General features: G+C 39.8%; 2 long non-coding RNA genes across 2 annotated transcripts; one reads left to right on the top strand and one right to left on the bottom strand.

Annotated features, from left to right (window-relative positions):
* Positions 1–216: 216 nt before the first annotated feature.
* LOC130521357 (uncharacterized) lies at positions 217–965 on the top strand. The gene is made up of 2 exons (XR_008949304.1): positions 217–523; positions 870–965. It is a non-coding gene; the product is annotated as an uncharacterized LOC130521357 (long non-coding RNA).
* Positions 966–3,189: 2,224 nt separating this feature from the next.
* On the bottom strand, positions 3,190–6,367 carry LOC130521358 (uncharacterized). The gene is made up of 3 exons (XR_008949305.1): positions 5,582–6,367; positions 3,863–4,381; positions 3,190–3,369 (listed from the first exon to the last, which is right to left on the bottom strand). It is a non-coding gene; the product is annotated as an uncharacterized LOC130521358 (long non-coding RNA).
* Between the last annotated feature and the right edge of the window lie 10 nt (positions 6,368–6,377).

Below are 6,377 nucleotides of genomic sequence, written 5' to 3'. Positions count from 1 at the left end.
TGCACACAAACCTTCATTAAAACTGGAGCCACAACTGTCGAAAGGTTGACTTTAATAAACTTTGATGGATTTTGCTGCAAAAACTGTAAACATAAATAAATCATCCTGATTACGTCACGATTGTGTGAACTGTGTGAACATTTGTTTCCTTTGTTCAAACCAGCAGCTCTATTTTCATTTTTCTATTAGATTTAGATTAATGACCAAAGAATATCTGGCTCCCTCCTCTGGCAGTAGCAGGAATTACAGCTCTTCTCATAAAATACAAAATTAAGATTGTTTTTCTCCCCTGGCGGTAATGGCATGGCCATCCAAACATCGCCTGTCTTCCAGTAGATGTAATTGTTTAAATTTATCCTGTTTTAAACGCGTTTCAACGCGTCACCTCTGATTCGCTGGCCGCTCCTCTTCTTCTGTGGTGCCGAACGCGCCTCCAGCCGTTAAAACGAAAGTGAAAGGGTCCTCTGCAGAGATCAAACGTGGATTCGTGTTGCGTGAGTACAGAAAGTCATTTGTAAACAAAGTAAGCGTTAAATTAATTTACTTCGATCCGAAGAAATCTTTAACCAGATTATTAAGATTGATTTGATAATTCTTATGTGTGAATAAGACATGACTGAGGGCAGGAGACCCTGCCGGACCTCACTTTGGTCGCCTTGGGCGAGGTCACTTGCAGAAAACTTACTTTCTGTTTTTGAATCTTGGTTTCAGGGATCCTGCCCTCTGATCATTGCTCCTATTTTCTTTGCCAGTCTAAGCTTTTTCAGTAGCAATCTCACTGGTGAATTATTTACAGGTAGTTTTGGGAGCTCAAAATTCTTGGTTTTGCTCCTTTTCTGAGCTGATTGCATCTTTTCTTTCCCCAACAGAGACATGGAGAATCTTGGTGAGGAAACCCTTTCAACTCATAAGGTTTTAAACGATGTGCATTAAATGTCATGAATTAAATCATTCTGACTTGAAAATGTATCTGTGATTTGAATACTTCATGAGAAGAGAACATGTTTTCATGTCACCTATATTTAACTTCTATCTTTGATTCTAATGAGCGTTGCACTAACTTTTAAACACTGATTAACTATATAATGATTCCAGGCATGAACAAAATAATCGGGTCAAAGGCCAAAGGTAACGGTTTAACATAAGAGTGGAGGAAATGTGATTTTTCTGCTACATGGACAAATGTCAGGTGGTTTATAGAGACTTTTGAGTAATTTGGTAATTTAGTGATTGTGGACCGATTTCAATTTTACATATATTTGTGTTGCCTTTTAAAGTTATTATATTTACATTTGACTTTTAATTCCAAACTACATTTACACTATTTCACCTCAGTGATGAAGATGAGCCCATACTGAGAATGAGGGAATGATACAGTTCTCAGTAGCTCCTCACAGCTCCGCTGCTGTCCACATTCATCACAAAACTCAATACATCTAATAAACTGGGGGGAAAAAAGGAACTCAAATCTGTCGAGACCTTAAATGTTTTCATCAGCAACTATGTTGATATTTCACCCTATTCACATGGGAAGCAGTAAAGAAACTTGACTCTGTCTGGTTGCATAAGACAACCATCACTTAAAACAATAAGGAAATTTACTAAATGGCATTATATTTCAACTCTAACTCTACCCACGCTCAACTTCCTCTTTCTCTCAAAGGTGTGAAATGATGTCATGAAAAGCTGACCACAGATGGACACAAATTAGATGCATCGAACTTCTGCTAGTTGTTTCGGAAAATGAGCTTCACAATTCTCAACATCAGTTCAAAAGGGAGGTGACACTGTGGAAACCACAGAAAGCTGCTGCAGTTTCAGCACTAAAGGAAGTCAAATGAAGAGAAGTTCCAGAAGAAAAGGAGACGATAACATGATGGTCGCCTTCAAATGGATTCATGCTTTTATATTTCTAACATTCATGCTTCAATATTCAGGTGAGAATGAGTTCTAATGAAAACAGATTTAAATCTTCCCAATAAATAGCAGCATTTTAATTGTCTAACAATAAATGAACAGAAACAAAGACATTTTCTACCTGTGAACAGATTCTTGTTCTTTTTTTCACAGATGCCAACAGAAAATATCTGACTGCACATCAAGAAGTAACTTTGAGCTGTGAAAACCTGATAAAGGATCAGAAGAATTGTATCAGTACTACATGGCTGTTCAGTACCAGTAATCCACAATCAGCAACAATCGAGCTGATTAATCTTGGACAGATTAACTCTCATAAACCAGGCAGACTGAGTCTATCTGAGAACTGTTCTCTGACCATCAAGAACCTCAGAGGTGAAGATTCAGGTCGTTATACCTGTCGCCAGTTTAAAGGCTCAGGATCACAAACATATACGGATGCTGCAATTGATCTGTCTGTGGTCCCCAGTGAGTATTCCCATCACATAGTTTCATCTTCACCTGAACCACAACGATCATTTCAGTGAGGAAGATTGTGTTGCTGCTGTTGTTGCTCTGTTGCTCATGTCTCTGTTCTCATGTTTGTTGTGTTGTGTTCTGATCGTTCTGTCTATTCTGTTGTGTTGTGTTCTGTTCCATTCACATCTGTTGTGTTCTGTTGTGTTCCATTCGCTTCTGTTGTGTTGTGTTCCATTCGCTTCTATTCTGTTCTATTCCATTCACTTCTGTTGTGTTGTGTTCTTTTCTGTTGTTTTGTTCTATTCCATTCACTTCTGTTGTGTTGTGTTCTTTTCTGTTGTTTTGTTCTATTCCATTCACTTCTGTTGTGTTGTGTTCTGTTCCATTCACTTCTGTTGTGTTGTGTTCCATTCACTTCTGTTGTGTTGTGTTCCATTCACTTCTGTTGTCTTCTCTTCTCTTCTGCTCTGTTCTGAAGCCACCATCACTACTACGGCATCAATATTTCCAGGAACCACCTCAGCAACACCAACAACCCACCATATTTCTCAGAGCAAGTAACGGTAGACTCAACAATAAGTTGTGTTTTAGTTTCTGGTTTGTGCTGATTTTATTTTCAGTCATCTGCATCCTGGAACATCTCCAGGGAAGCTTCTTCTCTCCACATCACCTGAGAGGGAACATTGGCTCTCTCAACTAAATTAATTGATGGTGAAAGACTTTGATCTGGACCAACAGAGAGGGAACAGCTTCTAAAATGTTCTGTGTCGTTTGGGAGCCCGTGACACACAAACACAACTGTTCAAAGTCATGTTTTGTCATTGCTGCAGTTGCAAGTTTAATTCCAGACTTTTGATTTGTGTCTGACACATTTTCTCCACTGAATGATGTTTTTAAATGTTGCTGTTGTTGGCTTTCTCTGTTTACTCAGGTTTGTCTCTTCTCTTCTGAAGCCACCACCACCACTCCAGCAACAACCTCTGCAGATGGTAACTGTAAGAGAACATCCGTAACACAACATTAGCTTTTTTAATTTTCTGGTTCCTGCTGTGTTGGTAGTTTGTGTCTGTGCTGCAACCATTCTCCTGGCAGTAAATCTTAAAAGCCTTTTTTATTCCCTTTAAAACGGCGCCGCATTAATAAGGAAGCTGCGTTTGTGGCATGAGCAGCAGATGAGGAGCTACGTGCTCAATAAAACCCAAACAGCTGCTATTGTTCTTGACTGGTCCCAGCACCTGAGACCATGATGCTGCTACACTGGTGGATGGATGGATGGATGGATGGATGGATGGATGGATGGATGGATGGGTGGATGGGTGGATGGATGGATGGATGGATGGATGGATGGATGGATGGATGGGTGGATGGGTGGATGGATGGACAGATGGATGGATGGACGATGATGATGGATGGATGGATGGATGGATGGATGGATGGACGGACCAGTGATCATCCTACATCTCCACGGTATCTGACTGAGCGTTACCTTGACGATGGTCAGGCTCACTGAGCAGTTCAGGAGAGGATGGATCAGTAACCTTGACCCCACTCAACCCCTGTAGGGTGGACGTCCCGCTTGGAACGTCCTGCTTGGAACGTCCTGCTTGGAACGTCCCGCTTGTAACGTCCTGCAGCTGTTTGGATAAATAAACTTTGCAGCGCTGTAAGATTCATTGTTACAACAAAGACATGATCAACCATAACACAAACTTTTTAGAACTAAATTGTCAGTGAATTTTTCTGATCCAAGCTGATTTTAAAAGGTTTGTTGTGGATAATTACTACAGGAACAACCAGAGGAACAAGCTAAAATAAAGAGGTGAAACACAACAAGAAAACAACATGTTGGTTTGTGGTGATTTCACTTGAATCACCTGAATTCGATGAGATCATCGACTGTTATGGGCTGTCCCATTTCTCCCAGTTAAACCAATGCAGTCGTCTAAAGTCCTGTCCTGATGATGAAGAGGTCTTCCTCATATAATGATTATCGGCAGGTTACAGCCTAAAGAGGGTAGTCATGCACATTTATAATGGAAAATCCTTTAATAACCTTAAAGTCCATTAGTCCTTTTTCTACATAGTAGTACCAGTTTGGGGGATAAGATCCAGATTCATTAATTATTATGTTGTATGAATGAGAACCAAATATCTCCATTATCTTCCAGATCTGTGGTGGCTGAACCTCTTTGCAGCAGCCGCTTTAGTTGTCCTCACCATCGGTTGCCTCACAGTTTTCATATATAAATGGAGAAAAGGCACTGGTAAGTTTCATGATGTTAATGAAATGTCAGTGTAAAATGATGTGCAAGTCCACAATAATCATAATCATAATGTGCCTTGGCGTCATTATGTTTCCCCGGTTTTTATCTAAAGTGTTCCACTAAGAACCCAACCAGCACCAAGAGCATAAACCTCATCTCTGTCCTCTCTTTAATGATGTTGTTCCACTGTCGCCTGGGTTGATTTGGTTTAAAATATGTTCAGCCTTGGTTTTGGTACATAACTGAATACATTTATAAAAGATTTAGGTTTATTCTTTTGATTTTTGACCCACGTTCATTATTTTCACATTTGTCCATGATGGATTTGAAGTCAACATCATCCACCAAAGGAGTTCAAACAAAAAAGAATCAGTTTGTTTGGTTGTCAATTCTGTTTCGGTTTTTTTCTTCAGGTTTTTGCTGATGAAGGTGATCCCAATGTGACCTACAGCACTGTGAGAATGTCAGCACCAACACAACCATCACAGCTCAAATAATAGCAGCCAAGAACTTGTTTTATTTGTTTGTCTGTTTTTATTTGTTCTTGTATGTGCAGAGGTTTTTTGTGAAGAAATGTTAATTCCTATATTGTATTACCTGTTAAATAAGTAAATGTAGTCCAAATATGTTTCATTTAGAAGCATATTTTGGTTGATGAGCAAATAGGAGGCTGCATATTTAATTGAATTTCATTCATTTTTAATCGTTTTGATTATTCATTTTTCCTTTTTTCTTGTTCTTTTCAATGACACCTTTGGTTTTGTAGCATTAAATAACAAAGTGTGTTTACTGTAAGTATGAAATGAAAAGCTATTTCAAACAATGTTTCTCGGAGTCAACTCAGTGGTGAAGACTTTAAAGTATTATTTGTACAATTGGTGTTATTAATATCGGGGACGTTTTAATTCAACCCCAAATTAGGAGACACTTCTGCCACTGACCAGCAGGGGGCAACAGAGCTCCTTCACCGATGCAGGTTTGCAGACAGCAGCTGTTGTTGCTGAGTAGAGCTCCAGCCTACAGGTATGATTAATGTCTGCATGCCCTGTTCTCAGATGAAGTGCAGAGGAAATGAAGTTGTTCAAAAGAAGTGAATCAACAGGAGATCCTTCAAAAAACAAAGGTGCTAAAAAGAAAATGAGAAGAGGTGCAGATTTGAAGTATATTTCCTCAAAACTAAACCAAAACAAGATTTTGAATTTGGCAGCTCGGTCAGTGGTATTTTAAAATTACTTTTACGATGCATTACAAATAGAATTAAAAAACTAACCGGAAGGAGACTTTTGGAAATACTGACAATCCCAGTGTGTCAGAAGCTGCTCCACAAAAAAAAAACAGGTCAACCTTTAAAACACAACAGCTCCAGCTTAATGCTCATGACAGTTTATCAAAAAACCTCCCTGAGTCCAACTTAAATGAACGACCATAAACTGCCCAATCAAGAGTCACAATCACTCATCTGTGTCTGTGCGTACCTCCATAAACACTGACTTTGTGTGAGAAAGCGGAACTTACACATGCACACACTCTCACACACACACTTAAGGACAGTCGTTACTGTGCATGTGAAGCATGAAGTAATTGAAGTGGTGGTGGTGGTGGTGGTGGTGGTGGGGTCGGTAATGCAACTCAGGACAAAGAGCTGTCAAACAAAGTGATTCTGCTTCACCGACGACCCCCAACAGGACACATTCCGATCGGGTGGCACCGGGCTGACTGGAGAGGGGGGGCCGGGAC

The sequence above is a fragment of the Takifugu flavidus genome, unplaced genomic scaffold (genome assembly GCF_003711565.1).
Source record: "Takifugu flavidus isolate HTHZ2018 unplaced genomic scaffold, ASM371156v2 ctg908, whole genome shotgun sequence".
NCBI lineage: Eukaryota > Metazoa > Chordata > Actinopteri > Tetraodontiformes > Tetraodontidae > Takifugu > Takifugu flavidus.
This window is presented reverse-complemented; position numbering and strand designations above follow the sequence as displayed.